The sequence below is a fragment of the Podarcis gaigeae genome (genome assembly GCF_964106915.1).
Source record: "Podarcis gaigeae genome assembly, chromosome: 10".
In the NCBI taxonomy this organism is placed as follows: Eukaryota; Metazoa; Chordata; class Lepidosauria; order Squamata; family Lacertidae; genus Podarcis; species Podarcis gaigeae.
The window spans coordinates 28451424-28470331 of record NC_139686.1 but is presented as its reverse complement, the minus strand read 5'-3'; the positions used below and the strand labels follow the sequence as shown (position 1 = coordinate 28470331).

The 18908-nt window shown below is 44.9% G+C and overlaps 1 protein-coding gene across 4 annotated transcripts in view; it reads left to right on the top strand.

Annotated features, from left to right (window-relative positions):
* The window catches only part of ELFN2 (extracellular leucine rich repeat and fibronectin type III domain containing 2), a 136534-nt gene that overhangs the window by 47301 nt on the left and 70325 nt on the right, over positions 1–18908 (top strand). The window lies entirely within an intron of this gene.

Here is an 18908-nt window from a genome sequence, read left to right as displayed (position 1 = left end):
GAATTCGGGGTGTGGGAGGGAACCCGATGCAGCGCTAGCTGCCTGCGATCCAGAGCTTTTCTTCTTCCTCCCCCCCCCAAAACATGCCTCTTTCTTGCCTTCTCTCCATTTCTCCACTCCTCACCCCCGCAGTGCACACACACACACCTTTCCCCTTCTTTCTTTGTAAGAGGAGCAGCATTGTTTATGTCTGACAGGCAAAGCGACGGCATGCAAGCTCAGAGCTGAGCTGCTTGCATTCTGAGGGGTGCAGCCGGCTGCAGAAAGTACCCTTCACGCAGCACTTGCTTAAAGGGCCTTGACATTGCAGGAAGTGCTTGTCCCATCAAGGCATCTGCAGGTGCTATTCCACCCCCCTTTTTAATCGTAAGCTTGAACACGTGCTTGGGATCATCTGATGCTGGAGAGTGCTCTTCCTTCAGTTCCCATCACTCCAGCATGAACCTAAGTTGGGTTGAGCATCTGTGCGTGCAGGTCTCGCTCATGTTTCTTCTCCCAATGCGCAGCTTAGCAGGGGAAGTGATAACAAAGAGAAGCACTGGACATCTTGCAGCTGCTAGGCCCAGAGGGTGCAAGTTGCTGTAGTCAGATCTAATCATCAGGACGTGCTTTAGCTCTCAGGTTAATATGGGGTTGGGATTTACTGGGACATGCTTGGAGAATTTCTGCCATAGCAGTGCTTTTTCCATAATGGAGTATTTCACTGGCATGTTGGGAGGTGATACTGTCCGCTGGCCATTTCGGTATGGAGGAAAGTCAGGAACTGCCACTTTATGTGAGTCCTGGCTCAGTGGCACAACCTGGGTTTTGCATGCTGAAGGTCCAAGTTCAATCCCTGGCTGTCTCTAAGTAGTTGGGTTGGAGGTGTGTCTGCTTGAGATCCCAGGGAGCCAATGCCAATATGAGTAAATAATTCTGGGCTAGATAGACAAATAGTCTGGCCTGGCATAAGAGAGTGCCCAGTTTGCTTCCTATGAATTTTGGGTGTTTGCTAGTTCCTCTAAAAGTATACCTCTCCCAGAGGGAACATGGAGTTCTTGGGACGATGTAATCCATGGGCTATAGATAAAGATGTCTGTGCAGAATGCTAGCGCATGGTGAACCCAACAACTGATTTTTCAGGATTTGTGCATTTTAAACCTTAAAAGGTTTTTATTAGGGGTGGTAACATGGTAAGATCTCTCACGCTTTGAAAGAATTGGGCATTTGGATGCATAGTGAAGCAGTCATATGAGCATGTGAAGCTGCCTTATATTGAGTAAAACCATTGGTCTATTTAGCCCACGCTGACAAATTGAGAAATTGAAACCACTACAAAGCAGAGCCCCTTCCCTACCTCCCCCCCACTCCAAATTAGCCTTGATAGCTGAGTTCCTGAGGCCCACTAAGCTCAGACCTGGCTCAGGTGCTCTTAACAAGGTGTGGGCACCCATCCAAGCTATGCATGATTTAGACCCAGGAGAATACCTGACCACAGTTTCCTTTTTGAAATGACTCTATACGTAAAGGAACATTTCCTCCACATAAGAGGACATCCCTCTATTGCTTATTCACAGTGCAAATTGTTCTCTAAGCTACTGAAGACAGCTTTGCTGCAACTTGCAATCTGCCATTGTCTGAAAGTCCCAGCCCACACTCTTAAGTAGCTGGACGTCAATGAAAAATTCACCAGTGTCCTGAAGAATTGCCCGTTTAATATGTTCAGTTGTAGTAATTGCTTGCAATATTTTTTTTTCTTCCTGGGCAAATCACTGTGACTAATGCTCAGAGGAGGCCTGCGGGACTTTATAATTGACAAATAAAGGCATTCTTGATAGTTGGAGGCTGCATCTGGGTTTAACAGTAGGGCTCTGCACAGATCCTCTCGATTCTTAACTCTCTTCACAAGAGGACCCTTCTGATAACAGAACCTTTATCCTGCTTCCTGAGGTGCGTTCTCCCAGCGGGTGGTAAGTACCTGGAAACGCTGATCTTGGAACAGTATCATACACGCAATGCTGGTGGAGGGTGGCTGTTTTTATTATGGTGTTATAGGAAACCCCATGGTGCGAGGGATTGCTGTTTTTATTCTTCATAACTTCCCCTGTCAAGTTGTGAAAGCGATCTGTGACTTGAGCTGAATGACTAAGTCTGCGTATAGACAACCACATTTTCCTCCCCTGCCTCTACTGCTTCCCTTGTGTTGAATATTAAAATGTAAGCTCCTTGAGGGCAGAGACTGCCTTCTTGTTCCTCTGTAAATCACAATGCATGTGAATGTATAATAACAATAATTTGACAGATTGAAGCAGAACATGACACAGTCCTTATAGGTCTTGTTCATGCTAGGCTTGCCTCAGAGCAGCAGGTCTCTTCTTGCGTGCATAGTCATCCAGTTGAATAACAACAACAACAACAATTTATTTATTTATTTATGTATGTATGTATTTATTTATTTATTTATACCCCGCCCATCTGACTGGTTTTCCTGAGCCGCTCTGGGCAGCTCCCAACAGAATATTAAAAATATGATAAAAGATCAAACAAAAAACTTCCTTTTAGATGTCTTCTAAAAGTGAGATAGTTGTTTATTTCCTTGACATCTGATGGTAGGGCATTCAACAGGGTGGGCGCCACTACCAAGAAGGCCCTCTGCCTGGTTCCCTGTAACCTCACTTCTCGCAGTGAGGGAATTGCCATATAGCCCTCGGAGCTGGACCTCAGCGTCTGGGCAGAATGATAGGGGTGGAGATGCTCCTTCAGGTATACTAGGGCTTAAATATCTTTGGTCAATGAGCAGTTCTCTTCACACATCTGCTTCAGTCCACAGGAACCACACTTTTTAACACGTCTACTCAGCCTGTGGTGTGGTAGCATCAATGCCCAAAGCTTCATTCCACCGGGATTGGCTTTTTGGCATGTGACTGCAAACTCATGACCGTTTTCTAAAAGCCAGCCCAGGAGTCCTGTACTATTTATTTATTAATTTATTTAGTATACCACCTTCATCTGAAGATCACAAGTAGCAGCAACTGGCAGAGAATGGAGGAGAGCCTAAGGTGTCCCATCCTGAGGTCTTACGTTTGCCAGATACAAAAGAGGTCAGAGCTCTTGCACCTTTAAAGGTAGTGCAGAAGAAGGAATTTCAACAGATGTGGCTCATTGTGCTGAAATCCCCTCTTTAAAGCAACCGTTAAAAGTGCAGGAGCCCAAGCCCTCATTTTGCATCCAGCTACCCCTCTTAGAGGTCTTGTCATGTCACCTTCAACAAGGCCACTGGCTGTGTATGCAGCCATTGAACTGTACAAATCAACAGGTGTGCACTCTTTCATGCCAGCACTTGTACATGCATGGAGATAGCTCATAGCTGCGTTTGGTGTAACATCTGAGTAAGCCAAGAAGTGTTTGTGCTTTTCAGCAGGAGGAAGGGGGAAAGAGAAGAGGTAGGTTGCTCAGCCTGTTGCCCGGTGCTAAGTTTGACACTAGCCCTCTGCCTCACCTAGCTGCCAATTACTGTGGAATGCATTTGGGTTGCCAGGGTGTAATCTGGTGATGGGTGCCATATTGAAGTCTCAAGAGTGGTGGCTTTTCCTCCACTTGGTTCCCTTCAGTCCTGCAGAATCTCTCCCCACATCTAGAACCCTGCTTCATCCCTATAGCAAGTGAGGTGGGTGAAATATCAGGGGGATGGGACTGAAGACCCCTGGTTGCTCAATCTGTAAACGGAGCTTCAGATCCAATGTATCTGAGGGAGTTTCCTAATCTTTCCTTGAAAGTGATGTTTGCTGGGAAGCCTCCCATCCAGGCAGCTTGGCAGGCCAGGCTGCTCAGCAACAGAACTGTCTCAACTGTCTTTGGCCCGTTTCATGTTCTGTTCTTTGTTGCCGGCAAGGTGGAAGTTCACATCTCTCTGTGCTCTTTCTCCCCGCTCTTCACCATTTCCTCCCACGCCAAGGTTAGGCAAACATCAGGCAGGAGTTGGAATCCCTGCCGTAGGTATGCAAGGCCTTAATTCGGCCTGTGAAGATGTGCACTCACCTTTTACCTGAGCCAATGCAGGGGGCACTGCCTTGCCTATAATGTTCAGCAACTGTTCTCTGCCAAAGGGACTTTTTCTTGAATGGGGAGTTGCGGCTTGGCCTGAGCTGCTGCTCTTTCATACCTCAAAAGCACATTTTGCCTCCCCGTTGCTAGTAAATGAGCCCTGAGTCACCATTCACTCTGCTGCTTCTGTTTATAACTGTGCTCCTCTTACCCACTTCTTTCTTCCTTCACTTTGGTGGTTAGTCATAGGCACACACACAACGCACTCACTCCCCTGAGTTGCTGCTCTCCGTTTTCAATGTTTATATAATGTGGAATAGATTTCCCACCCCTTTTTATCTAGAAGACCTTATCCCCCTCTTTCTATATACAGTTATTCCTCAGGTTACAGCCGCTTCAGGTTGTGTTTTTTCAGGTTACGGACTGCCGAAACCCAGAAGCACTGGAACAGGTTACTTCTGGGTTTCAGTGGTCACGCATGCGCAGAAGCGCTAATTCACGCTTTGCACATGCGCAGAAGTTCTGAATCACAACCCGCGCGTGCGCAGACGCAGAGGCGCAGGTTGTGAACGTGCATCCCGCACAGATCACGTTCGCAACCCAAGTGTCCACTGTACCTTATTCCAGTAGAGATAATAAATTCTAGTATCATTTCGAAAACTGTATCTCTGGATCTCTCTCTTTTTTTCAAATCATGGCTTTGTTCCGTTTCATGAGACTTCCTCAGCCCTGCAGGACACTTTCTGAATTCTGTGTGTGGTGTACTGGAGTCTGGACTCCTTGGTCACAATTTCTCAGACATCTTGAACTCTGCCATCTATGTCTGTATGATCCTGGAGCTTATCTGGCCTCCCGAGGGCAGTGCAACTGGAGTTACAGGACCTTGGAGAGCTCCACAAACGGTCCAAACAAAGCCTTGTCTGCCTCTCAGCCCGACAACATCCTTTCTGACTCTGCCTTTTTCCTGGAGAGTGATGAATTTAAAGGGCCAGTCTCCTGGCCTAGAGTCTGGAATCCTCTCCTTGCTGACTAAGCTGCAAATCCAGTGATAGGAACCTAGGAAGCTGCCTTATACTTAGCCAGACCATTGGTCCATTGAGCTCAGTCTTGTCCACACTGGATGGCAAAGCTCTCCAGGGTTTCAGGTAGGGTCCACCCCAGTTCTACCTGGAGATTCCAGGGATGAACCTGGAGCATCTGCATGCAAACCAGATATTCTGTCATTGAATTATTGACCTCTGGAGCATGGAGTGTCTGCACTAGTTACTTGTGGATCTTAGGTTTAGGCATTGTGGTCTCTGGGGATCACTGTTTGGGGTCCTTTGGTAGACAGACTCTGACCTAGCCCTGTGTAAGGATGCCAATCCTGCTCTGGGTCTAGGTCTTCCTTTGCCCTTGCTACAAAAGCTGTTTGAGCAGGCTAGAGTTAGTAGTGGGATGACGGTGCACAGCACAGGCAACAGTGGCGCTACAATGCCACTTTCCATTGTCTGAGAACTCTTCTGTTTTCAGTCTCAGATTCTATATATTTTATTTCAAAGACTGCTTGGGAAAACAAAAACCAATGTCATTATCTTCCCATTCTGTCAGTCACATAAAGAAAAGCTTGGGACAAGAGTTGGCCCAACATTCTGACTCTGTCCAGTAAATATGGATAGAGATGTGGCTCGAGCCGAGTTCTTAAAACAAATTCTTTGTATTGAGTCCTAACACATACTTTAAGAATCAGCATTGCTATCTACTATTAATACATGGATATGATGCATTTGCCAATTTTGGAAACCCTATCAAAACTTGCAACTATAGGTTTATTTTCCTATATACCCGAATGGGAAGGGGGAAGGGAACATCTGGCAAAATTTATCGTATACTGTGGTACCTCGGGTTACATACGCTTCAGGTTACAGACTCTGCTAACCCAGAAATATTACCTCAGGTTAAGAACTTTGCTTCAGGATGAGAGCAGAAATCATGCTCCGGCGGTGCGGCAGCAGCAGGAGGCCCCATTAGCTAAAGTGGTGCTTCAGGTTAAGAACAGTTTCAGGTTAAGAACAGACCTACAGAAAAAATTAAGTACTCAACTTGAGGTATTGCACTGTATTGCACTTAGGACTTGATATGATTGACTGCAGAGTAGTATTCCACTAGACTTGCCAATTAAAAGTTACCTAGTAGTTTTGGATCCTTGCTTGTGAACATATATTATTTACCAGTTATTTTTACCATGGAAACTTAACTTTCTGAGCCATCAAAACTACTGACCTACATATTTTGTCTCCATCCTGAGTAACATCTGTTTCTTTATACTTTTATAAATACACCACAATGAAGAGAGAATAGGAATATGAAAATACTAAATGCATAGAGCCATAGATACGGAAATCATTTATCTGATTCAGTAAAAGTCTCTGATTAGCTGTAAATCAGTACATGTAAATTGTATTATCATCCAGTGTGGGTGAATTTTTATTGTTATTTTAAAAAGATAACCATGGTAACAGAAGAAGAGCGGGTGAAAATTTATGACTTCAATGGAAGGTTTTCTAGTCAGTGATTTAAATCAAGATTTCAATTAAAGTCATGGTTGCAGGCCCTGTTACTGTTGGGACTAAGCATTTCAGACAAAGCAAAGCTTTAAAAACCTTGCAGTTTTCAAATGGCAAAATTGATTGGAAATTTACATTCTAATAGTTGAGGTGCAGTGGGGAATCTTGATCTGCCTGCATATTTTGTGCAAACCAGCAGTGCAGGTTTTGAGAGACAGCTTTTCCAGAATTTAGTAGAGAGGAGAGTTTTCTGGGGAATATCACTGGCATCAAGGGTGTTTCTAGGGAATTGTCCATGGGCCTTGAAGCCCCTTCCTCCCCTTTTTAAAAAAATTACAACACCCCTTCTGTTGGTCTTGGGCATTGCAAATCACAGTGCCAGTAAGACCCCAGCAGATTTGTTTCTATTACTATTAAATCGATATCCCGCTTTTCCCCTCAAAGGAGCCCAGAGTGGCAAACACACCATTAAAATATTTGGCAACAAAGCAATTCCAATACAGTTGCAGTTGTGGGTGACAGCAGAGACAGATCCTATTTGTATCATTGTGGGTTTGTGTCCTTAGTCTAGCAATGCCGCTGATTGACATCAACACTTATGGCACTGAATGTCACTGATGTGATATATAGGAGTTGATATTTTGAGATATTGTTAATAGGTCATATTTTGTGGCTCCCATTGTTGCTTCTTTCTTTCTTTCTTTCTTTCTTTCTTTCTTTCTTTCTTTCTTTCTTTCTTTCTTTCTTTCTTGTATGAAAATATTAAAGAAACTATTAAAGCATACCACACTCCACCCTCTACCCCAAACTTGTGCAAACAGACATCCCTGACACCCCAATCCTGTACATGATCATTCAGCCCTGCTAGATTCAATGGATCTGACTGCCCATGTAAACGTGCATATGATTACTGCTAAATCTGACATGAAGACAATAAACCACATCCATTCCTCCTTGTTCTAAAGATGAGATTTGTGATGGTTGGTGTTGTTTTCTTCTTGATTATAGGTTGTTCGATTGCTCAAATTATAGCCCCAATTGTCTTTATGATGAGGAATAAAATAGAATACAAAAGGAGCAGGTGCACTTGCTATTGAGAATGCATGAGCTTTGGGAGAGATCTATGGGGGAAAAAGGGGTGGGGGGGGGTGATATAGGATGTCGGAAGCCAAAATTTGCAGCCAACCCAAACACATACGGGAAATCCAAGAGCACGGAGACATAGGATGTGTTTACCATATGGGAGTATTGCAAGGGACAGCCAGCCAGGTATGAATGTCCTAGAAGGCTGTCACAGCTGTGAGGTCACACCCACACTATATACATTTAAAGCACTTTATGCCACTTTGAAAGCCATGGAAAATCTTGACAGTTGTAGTTTGTTAAGGGTGCTGACCTCAGAGAGGTGCAGTTCCCATTATCCTTAACAAACTACACTTCCCAGAATTCTCCATGACTGTTAACGTGGTGTAATAGCATTTCAAATGTATGGTGTGCGCATGGACCATGGTGGACTCAATACCACTCATAAAAAGAAGAGAACACCAAGAACAGATGAAGCCTATGAGCTACACAGGCAGCTGAAGGTCCTCTTGGTGGTGAGGATCTTTGGAAAGATCACATGTGCAATGCTAGAAACACAAAGGAAATACTGGGGTTTTTGACTCTGTTAGGCTGGATCTGCACCCAAAGCTTAACGCGTTTTGTTTCATTTCACGTCTTGCTGCTCTGAAATAATCTTTCCCTCCAGGGGTTGGATTCTTAACAGTTTTATTGCTGGGCTGGGTGGGGGGAAAGCAGGAATAGGAGCATATTTCATAATGGATCCTGTCCACACTCATTGCCCTACCCATCTTTTACGGAATATAGGGAACAGGATGCATTACAAAACCGCTGGTGCTTGGAAGGGTCATCTTTCCTAATGCCTACAAGCGATGTTAGACCCTTAATCTCCCTTTTATTATTGCTTAAAACTGCATTTGTTACCTACTTCGTGACAAATTCCAGAGGTGTAGTCATGCTAGTCTGTAGCGGCAAAATCAACAAAGGGTCTGGGGGCACTTTAATGGCTGACAAATTTATCGTGGCATAAGCATTCATGGGACAGGACCCGCTTCGTTGGCTGCCAGCCTTTGTGTAGCTTTTAGGCTTAAAAACTAAAACAAAATACAGGCTATTGTGAAATGCTCAGACCAGACTTTCCCATCCTCGGTGCCGTCCGGTATGGCCAGTGGTTGTGGATGGTGGGAGACTCCAGTAACATCCTGAGTGTCTCAGGTTAGAAAAGACTGGCTTAGATGATTAAAAGAACAGGAAGTAGACTTTCTGGGTGGATGGCTTGGACCAACTTAGATGACATCAAGAGAGGATTGGACAAATGGATGAATGTTAAGGCTATCAGTGGCTGCTGGATGTGGTGGTACTTCTTCTGCATACCAGTTGCTGGAAAACATGGAGGAGGGCGGACAATGCCTTTGTGCTCAGGTCCTGCTTGGCAGTCCCCCTTCCCTGCAATTGGTTGGTCAATGTGAGAATAGGATGTTTGGACTAGTAGGGCCATTGGCCTGAGCTAGCAGGCTCTTCTTATCTGCTTCTGATTGCTTCTAAAGACTGCTAAAGAAAATGTACAAATGCCTAAAAGCTGCTCATGAGTTTCTATCCATGGCTATTCATTCGGTCACAAAAACTGCATGTTATAATTGAACATCTGGTGTGTGTGTGTGTGTGTGTGTGTGTGTGAGAGAGAGAGAGAGAGAGAGAGAGAGAGAGAGAGAGAGGCCTGTCATTTTATGGGACATTAGCTTGCACATCCTTGCTGAGATATCTGAGCAGAAGTCCTTTCTCCCTGCCAACCCACTGCCTTTCCTCATCAATAACAGTTGCCCACACAATCTCTCTCTAAAATATATATGAGATGTAATGTGGTGCACATATTATACTCACACTGTACACTGGGTTAATGTTGAGGCTGCAACCCTCAGTCCCCGCTGGGCATAGTAAGGACTTACCTCCAACTTAAACAGACTGTGTGTGCTGTTAGTTAATTTAATAGGGTAGATTAATCGCAGAATAAAAGGTGCCCAATTAAAGGCAACACCTTTAAAAATATTGCCCGTTTTAAATATAATTAACTAATAAAAACTGCACACAGCAGGTGCCATCTTTGAAGAGACACACCACCTTCTTTTGCTCCTGTTTCAACAGCACACTTCCCTTCTTTTCTAAGGTGGGGCCTGCTGTGATACACGCAGGCATCATCTAAGAGGAAATGATGCTTTTCTTCTCCAGAACTACTGTCCGTCTTCCTGTGCTAACAGCTGTGTAGGTATGGAGATGCCATTTTTAAAGCTTGGGTTTCACTGGCAATTACCCAAGGTTAACCACAGTCAATGTGTTTTATCTGAGGATATAAAGAAACAAATTCACAATCAACTGAACCTTGGGATGAATGTGATTAGAAATGGCGACCTGCAAAGACCCATCCCTTCCAAGCCAGTCCCCACTCCACTGTCACCATCTCCCAATTGTTAGCTCCCCAAATTTCCACTCCTCTAGCTGTCATTCAGTGTTCCCTTAAATCCCTTCTCCCACTTCACATAACATTCCACACTGCAAATGATCTCCTCTCCACTCCTTTCTAGACACAAGCTCCAAATGGGGTTTATTACATCATTTTCTAATGAAGCAGATTTAAATAGATTTAACCAGTGAACATTCCAACCCTGTATGTGCATTTTCAGAATTGCATTCCGCTGTTGTCCCTGGGGCTCAATCCCAGGTAACTGTATATAGCAGGGAACTATCTGGTTTTGTTGGACCCAAGCTCTCATCGGCTCCAGCTAGCATAGTCGGTGGTCGAAGGGAATTGAGTTTAAATCCAACAACGTATGAAAGGTCACATATTCCTCACCCTGGTGGTAGTGGACTGCAGCTTCAACTTCATATGAATGATCAGCTACGGTATCTTTAACTGAGTGAGGGGTACACTTTCCCAGTGCCAGTTTATTGCACAACTAAAATGGGCTCTCTGCAATCCCTGCTGTGTCAGTTTTCCGCATCAGGTCAACATGAGCTTCCTTGGGGAGCTGCCATGCAAATGTTGTTGTTGTTGTTGTTTTGCTGTCAGAGTGCTTTTTAGAGTGAAAGTTCGCCTTCCCGTGCAAGTAATTCTGCTTTCTCTTAATGCTTCACTAATGCTAGTCGTATCGGGCCATATCTCCATCCTTGCATAGCAGAAGAGGCAGGGATAACTCAGTGAATCATCTGGGAACATTTAATGCGATGGCACTGATGAAGCTAAAGACATGCAAATGCAGCCACTGTCCAAGCGGGAGATGGCTGGGAGTCCTGCGTTTGTCACGCTGAGCTTTCCAAGAAAGGTTGGGATCTAAGTATCATGAATATTCTTGTTTCCAAGGGGGTAACTAGGTTGGCTTTTCTTTTTAATTGTTAGGAGCATTAGCGGTGGTAATTACATAGGCTCTGAAGGGGTTGGGGGGGGGGGAGAGAAGGGGAGGAAAGAGGAAAAGGCAGCTGTCCCAGCAGGTCTAAGGAAGCAGAACAGGAGGTGATGCTGTCTGGAGGTTTCCGTGAAGGGCGACAGTGGCCCTGTTATTCCGATTGACTCTGGAGGGCCCTTCTGAGCCATTCTTCTTCGGAAAGGTCAGCAGAGTACAGAGGGCCAATTAAAGATTTTGGTTTGTTGAATCTCTGCCAGTGGCTTGGAAAATGCCTGCGATGAATTAAAGCAGCTGAATATCTTAACCGATAACAATAGGTAGCAATTATTTTCTCACTTCTTTACAATTTCTTGCAGCTTGTTTGCTTCTGCTCTCTCGTACCCACACCCCACACCCCTCCCACTCACGGCCTCATTTGCTCTCTCTCCTCTTTATCTCATTGTCTCTGCTTCCTCTCCCAACACCTCCCCCGCCCCATTTCTCTCTGCCTTCATTACTCCTACACCCCCATTGCCCACACATAAGGCCCCTTCTTCTCCCCATGGAGGAGAGAATGCAACATTTCACCCAATTTGCAGTGTGCTATGTCACACACTTCAGGGCTACACCCCCAACACCCCCAACCTGTCTGTCTTGCCTCGGTCCTTGGCATGGTAGCAAATGCCATCACCCAGTTTACAATACCGCCTCTCTTGGAACACCCTGTGTCATCCTTGAATGAGAAGGGACATCTTATGGAAAAGAGCAAAGACTGGTACTCTGCTGCACCAGAGGGCAGGGTGTCAGGGCTGGAGTCAGATGCAGGTCAACACAGAGAAGCAGAGCCAGTTGTCAGTGATGTGAACGCTTAATTCAACAAAATGGCACACAATTCAGCAATGCTTCCCAACTGGAGAATGAGTTATGCAAAGCGATGGTGAGGTAAAATGAGCAAAGAGAGATGCAAGCAGGAAAAAAAGACAATTCATATTAGAAAAGTGAGTTATTTGTTCCAGGTTGGGATTAAAGGTGGGGTTATTCCAAAGCTAAAAAGGCTGCTTTGTAGCCATCCTCAAAGAAGCCCTCAGCAGGGCAGCATGTAGGATTGTACCCAGATTGCGGACAGTTTGCCACTCTTACGGCCTTTTAGAAGTCTTGGAGTTGCTTGTTGAGCCTGAATCTAGGTGTGCAGTGAAGCAATTGGATGAACACAGAAGCACAGATTGAGGTTTGGGCACCATCCGCCTGCTCACCTATATCCCCCGATGTGTGAAATATCGCACAATTGCAGAAATAAATCTTTCAAATATAAAATGTTCACTGCCCATGAATGGTGATGCAGCAGCATCTACAGTTTTGTTTCTTGTACATTGTTGCTTTGTCCATCCAGGATTCTGCATATTCCACAGCTTAAAACTGAAATAAAAAAGATTCCATAACAGGATAAGCTGTTATTTCATGGCCTTGTGAGCATCACGGTTGTGTACAAATCTGTTTAATTTGCATAGGTTTATTTTTAAACCGGTGCTTTTGCTCTGCTTGTAGAGAATCCCTGAACACACCCTTGTCTGCATGGGACTTTTCTCTGCGATATGGGCTATTTTAGCAGTAGGTGGGTTGTTGAGACTGCCTGGCCTTTTTATGTTGGTGGATGGGGTGGAGGCGAAGTGGTAGCAAGGCTTGTAAATAACACGAATGGCAGGAGGAGGACAATGGCTCCTGCAAGCCAGGACTGAGGCAACTGTTCTCTTTCAAGACACTGTTTGTTTGCAAATAGAAAGGGAGCTTGTGGCTTTCCATTCTGGAAACAGAGTGAGGATTCAGTGGGAAGGCATGGGTGGGATTATGAGCTGTTTCTGCAGCCATGTAGCCTGCCAGGAGCACAAAGGGAAGCCTGGTACGGTTCCCCATCGCCACCACTAAATGCTTATTGGTGGAAATGAGCCGAGTTTGGAGCAGGCGAGGGAGAAACGTGATGCTATCCATGGAGCCGGCTTCAGGACCTGAAGGAAGTCCACAAGGGAGGTGATATGACGCGATGGATGAGAAAGGGGTGAGAAATTGAAAGGAAGAGAGTTACAATGAAGCCGAGGGGAGTGTGAAACACCAAGTGCGAGTGAGGTGGAAGGGGAAAGGGGAGAAGAAAACCAGACCAGTCTAATGCCAACAAAGGAAGGGAGTGGATGAGAGTGGGGTGTCGAGAGATGTGGAATAGGGAGGAGATGAGAAGAAACGGGCGAGAGGTGATGGACAGAGAGAGGCAATATGCCTCTAAATCCCAGTTGCTGGGAATCACAAGTTGAGAGAGCTGCCAGGTCCTGCTTTTGGGCTTCCACTAGGCATCTAGTTGGTCACTGTGAGGATCCTTGGCTAGATGGGCCTTTGGTCTGATCTTCAGAGGGCTGTGTGTCTTCTGTTATTAATGAAATGCTTCACTTGAAATAGAAAAGTTTGCAAGCTCTGTGTGGGAAGGAGACCACTGGTTTGCTTTGGAAAACACCATGCACATTGATGGTGAAAATACCCAATGAGAAAAGCACGTTCCTGGATTTTTATTCCCATTGCCCTCTTTGCCCTGATAAGATTGATAGACAAATTACTTCTATTTTCATAGAGGTCAGTACACCTCCATGGCGACTGTGATTATCTTCAAAATTAGCTGTGCTTGCTCTCGATATCTTCTTGGCATTAGGAGTTGGCAGGATCCAGACACTTGGTGAGGAGATGTTGCCTTGGATGTAGAGATACACAACTACCACTCTCGGTTTTCTGCCTTACTTGCTAATTCATTAAAAGGAAAGAAATCTCTACTATACAGCAATGAAGCCCAGCTGCTGAAACTCTGCTGGTCAGCCACACAAAAGTGAAAAACAAAGCAGATAAAAGCACTTTTACTGTGCAAAACTCACTTGTTGAGCATTGCAGACTTTCAAATCCTTTAAGGCTCTTTCTTAAACCTGGACATCTAGAGCCACCCGCCTCAGTATCATTGCATTAAAAAGCAGCTTTCATATTTTCAGGAATTTAAAAAGCAGCTTGCAGTGCAATATGTTTGTGCTATTTAAAACACACACACACACAACAAATATCCCACTGTCCTGTAGATGTAGTCATGCCCTTCTTTGGATCATTGCATTTTATGATTATTTCTGCTTTTTTTTTTGTGAGACAGTTCACACATTGTCAAAATCTTCCACAGTGTAGTTGCTCATGGGGATGTGTTGGCACAGAGAACATAACATGTGACCTGGCCATTCATTCTCCCGAGGGGCTTCCCATGGTCCTGTGAGCATCTGCAAAAGGTGGTGCTGTGATAGCAGAAATAGCCGCTGAGGAGCTCTGGCTGTATCCATGGAAGGCCCTCATTATTGCTGGTTGTATCGTCCATGCAAACGACCCAGCATGCATTGCTTAGAGGCAGATTTTGGCAGTGTGACTTGGCTCTCAGTCTCCTGACACCAGCAATAGTACAATGTGCTGCTTTTGGATGGTTTTTCATGTCTTGTTTTTTATATATTGTGGTGCACTGTCCTGATATTTTGAGATGGCAGTTGATAAACAAAAGACAATATGGTCAGTGAAATGGAAGCTGGAGACAGACAATATTTTTTCCTTTCCAGATAGTTGAAGGTGATAGAAGAGTCATCATTACCTGCAATGTACACACTTGCTCCTTATAGGTCCCCCCCCCCGGTTTCTGAAATGCTTTTAAAAATAAAAATATGAAAATCCTGTCCGATCAGCAGTGACGATGGAACCAGAAAGAGGACTGTGTACCTCCAGTGTCCACCTCAAACTCCCTGAAGTGTCTCTAACCTTGAGGGGAAAATATTCCCTTTCACCTGTTGACATTCCTTCCAGAAGAGAAGTCTTCTCCCCAAGCCGAAGACATAATAAATGAAGGCGAGAGAGAGCACAACATTGCCACAAAATCCGGACTTGCCACTGTCTGCTGCCTGGCGTCAACTGTCAACTCGGAGGTGGAGATGGATTTTTCACAATCTGCCTACACAGATGTTGCCAGCCTCTCTGCCTCGAGATAGCTCTGCTAATATACAGGGCTGTATTAATATACATCATAATAGCCTAAAGTGGATGAGTGATAATAATGATAATTGATGATACACGCAGAGCAGATCCTCTGAAATCCCAGCTTCATTACGTCCTCATAGAAGGGCAATCATGAGGTACTGGATGCATAATAGTGGCTTGTGTGCTGTAGATGACCAAGCTAGAGCTGCTCAGGAAGTGCTAGCCCAACTTCTCAAGCCCATTCTCTGGCTGCAAAGATGAGGAGGCAGGTTAGAGGGTGGAAAAATTCAGATGGCTTTCCCAAGCAAGAGACTTGCATGGGTTTTTTTTGCAGCCAGAGACAGTAGCACAGTCAGATACATGGTGCTTCTTTTTAGATTTCTCCTCCTTACATCCTTTAAGTAGTTTTTGCTGCCATGTTGCTGGGGATCCTCCTCCATCAGGGCCCAATTTGCCCCACACTGCATCTGACGAAGGAAGATAAATGTTGAGGACTGTCACTGCTGTGAGTAAGAAGTGCAGGAAAAAAATGGTAGCAAGCAAGCAAGCAAGCAAGCAAGCAAGCAAGCAAGCAAGCAAGCAAGCAAGGGTGGCGTTAAAGAAGCTTTTTGACTACTGCTGCTTCTGACTGTTAACAGATTTTTAAAAAAAATCCTGCAAGTGCCTCAAAGGCCATCGACATTCTCCATTTCCATGTTTTCCCCTTTCCCCTCCTCCCAATTTGCTAACCCCCCTCCAAACATTGGGCTCAGCTCTTGTCCAAGTATGTGCACGAAGTGACAGATTGAAGCTCTTTCTCGAATGTTTGTGTGAATGTGCTTGCAAGTAAAACCTAAAAATGGGCTGCAGCTGAGGGGCGGTGTGCGCATGTCTGTATCTGCATCCTGGTCAGATTCAAATCGCTGCTGCTAGTTAACATGCATTCTGCAGCAGTGGCATATTGGCAATGCATGGAATACAGATTTCACGAAAGCATATATTTTCCACTGTAAGCACCTCTGCACCAAGGACTTGCCTGTGTAACGTAATAAGACTGTGTACACCAGGAATGGAGAACCTTGATGTGTTGTTGGGGCCCAGCTCCCATAATCCCTAGCTGGGGCAGCTGGGAGTTGTAGTCCAACAACATATAGAGGTTCCCTGTCCCTAGGGAATCAATGGTGCAGTAGTACATACTCCCCACTTCTTTGCGTGATGAGAGGGCAGCACTACCTTGATTTGGTTTGGAAAGAGAACCGGGGACTTACAGCATTATTTCTGGTAATATTTTGTGTCTTTGCAAATGTAGAGGGCAACAAATCCTCTATCTCATATCAGATAGACAAGTTGCGTCAATGGAGCTGCCTTCAGCTCACAGCTCAGCTTTCTCATTCTTGTCCAGAACTGCAGTTTCTACACACACACACACACACACACACACACACACACACAGAGAGAGAGAGAGAGAGAGAGAGAGAGAGACTGACTCTAAACCCTAGCAGCAAGCAATGCCAATTGTATTGGATCGTTCCTGTGCTCACTCAGATGGTATGTATAGGAATTTCAGCTTCCCTCAAAGATTTAGAGTGCTATTTGGCATGGATACACTCTGTAGGTTTCAAGAGTGAAGAATCGGGGTTGCAGATGATGCACATGACACCGAGGATGGTAAAATCCTAAGGAGGCTGTGAAAAGTTTCTGCAGCCTCAGCGAGTGAAGAACAGAGGAGACGTGAAAGGGAGTAGGAATCTTAGCTTCTAATCCCTCCTCAGCTATGAAGCTCTAAATTTAAAGCACATCCAGCACACATTTAACACACACGGCTCCCCTCCCCCAAATAGTCCTGGGAACTGTAGTTACCCCCTCGCAGAGAAGCAGTTCCCAGCACCTTAACAAACTACAGTTTCCATCTTCTTTAAGTGTGTGGTGTGGATTTGCTCCCGTGCATTCTCAACTAACACCATGAGTCCTTATGAGACAAAAATGCTGTTCTGAGCTTGGAAGAAGGTTAAATTACTCACAAATGCAAGAAATAAAATATTGGCATCATAAAGTAAAGCTCAATGAAACACTTGGTGCATACACTTGGTGGTGGCGGCATCGGGGTGGTGGGGCAGGGAGGGAGAGAGAAGGACTGGGATGTATATTAGAAAGGCAGAGCAGAGGGAGAGAGGAGGACTCAGGCTGCAGTCCTAACCCTATTTACCTGGGAGTAAGCCCCACTGAAATGAATAGGCCTTGCTTCTGGGTAGATACGATTAGGATTGTACTGTTCATAAAGCAAGTGAGGGTATGGGAGAGGAAGATGAAGTGGAAGCAAAAGGCACATAAAGGGTGATTGTTTTGTCTCTGTGAATATTTTAGTGCACTTCACAGAGGAGGCGTGCTCTAGCCTTCAGAACATTTGTTGGACTCCAACTCCCATCAGCCTCAATAATTGGCAATGCTGGCTAGGCCTGATGGGAGTTGGAGTTGAACAGTGGTTTGGAAGGCTGCAGGTTCCCCACTTGTGCTTTAGAGAAACAGAATCTTGATGAGTGGCATGACAGCTGCTGTGTATGACAGTTGACAAGTGAGATCTGGGACTCCCAATCGATTGCTGTGTTACGGTTTGGCTCTTGGTTAATGAAGCTACTTTGTTGTTATTTTTTAAAAATCCAGTTGTCACCTCGATACAGAGTTTTTAGCATTACAGGGATGGATTCCAAGAGAGAGAGAAAGAGGGAGAGGGAGACTTTACAGGAGAAGTAGGTTTTAATTAAACCTTTGAAGATGGGGAGGGAGCAGCTTGATGGAGAAGGAAACTGTTCAAGGCATCAAAAGTGATGTGGGAAAAGGCACGCAGGCAAGTGAGCAAACTGCTCAGAACTTAGGCGTGAGACCCCCTTTCTAATTAAAATTCAGCTAAGCACTATAGAATAATAGAAAACAGACAGGTCCCTGCCAGAATGGGTTACGATCTAGTAGACATGATGTTTAAGGAAGAAAGGGGCAAGGGGAAGAGGGAAGGGAGCCAATTCAGGTATATTAAAGTTACATAATGGCCAAGCAGAATGACAGCTGATGGAACAGAGAATATGTTTTAAAATTCACATCCTTCTAAAGCTATAGGAAAATAAGATTATTATTTTTTGGGCAGCGGTTATTAGTTCCAAATCTCTAGTCCCAGGCATGTGGGTGGATGTGATTTTGTTTCAGCTCTAATTGTGTGTGGACTATTTGGTTTGGTTGTGTGATTTGGTTCCCCACCCTACACCCCGAATGTTTAATATAGAGGAATAAATGTGCCTGCATTTCCAGATCCAATTCATACTCCGGGGTCCACGATGCCACAAGAAGCAGGTACATAACTGGGGACACAGAGAGGTGTGCTTAGCTGGGGCTACTTTTTTCAAGTTTCCCAGAGTTTTCTGTCCTGTTTTACATCTGCAGCTGATTCAGAGCTGAAAGGCAATCAATGGAGTTAATGGCTCTGCATTGTTCACCTCAAAGCTCTGATTTACTCCTTTTCATTCTCGCCAGGACTCTCTTCTCCTTTTGCACAGCCTGCAGAATTCAGGTCACTGAGGTGTGTATATATAAGCGTCCACCTGCCTTTCTGACAAATCTTCTCTGGAAATTCCAAAGAGGGAGCCGGGGGTCAAGTAATTGCTCAAAGCCAGTCTAGTCTGGGAGTGTGTTTCTGACAGGGAAGCAGAGCACGTAGGGTGGAATGCATTCTTTTCATGGGTCAATAAAATTTGAAGTTGACGCTGGACCAAACATTACTTTGCTCAGTTCAAAACTAACTGGTTTGGTTTGACTCCCAGATCTCCTTGAAATGTAGTGGTTGAAAGGTCTGCAGGTAAGTTAATAATGCAGCCTGCTGAGTTGCAAGGTGGATTGTGGT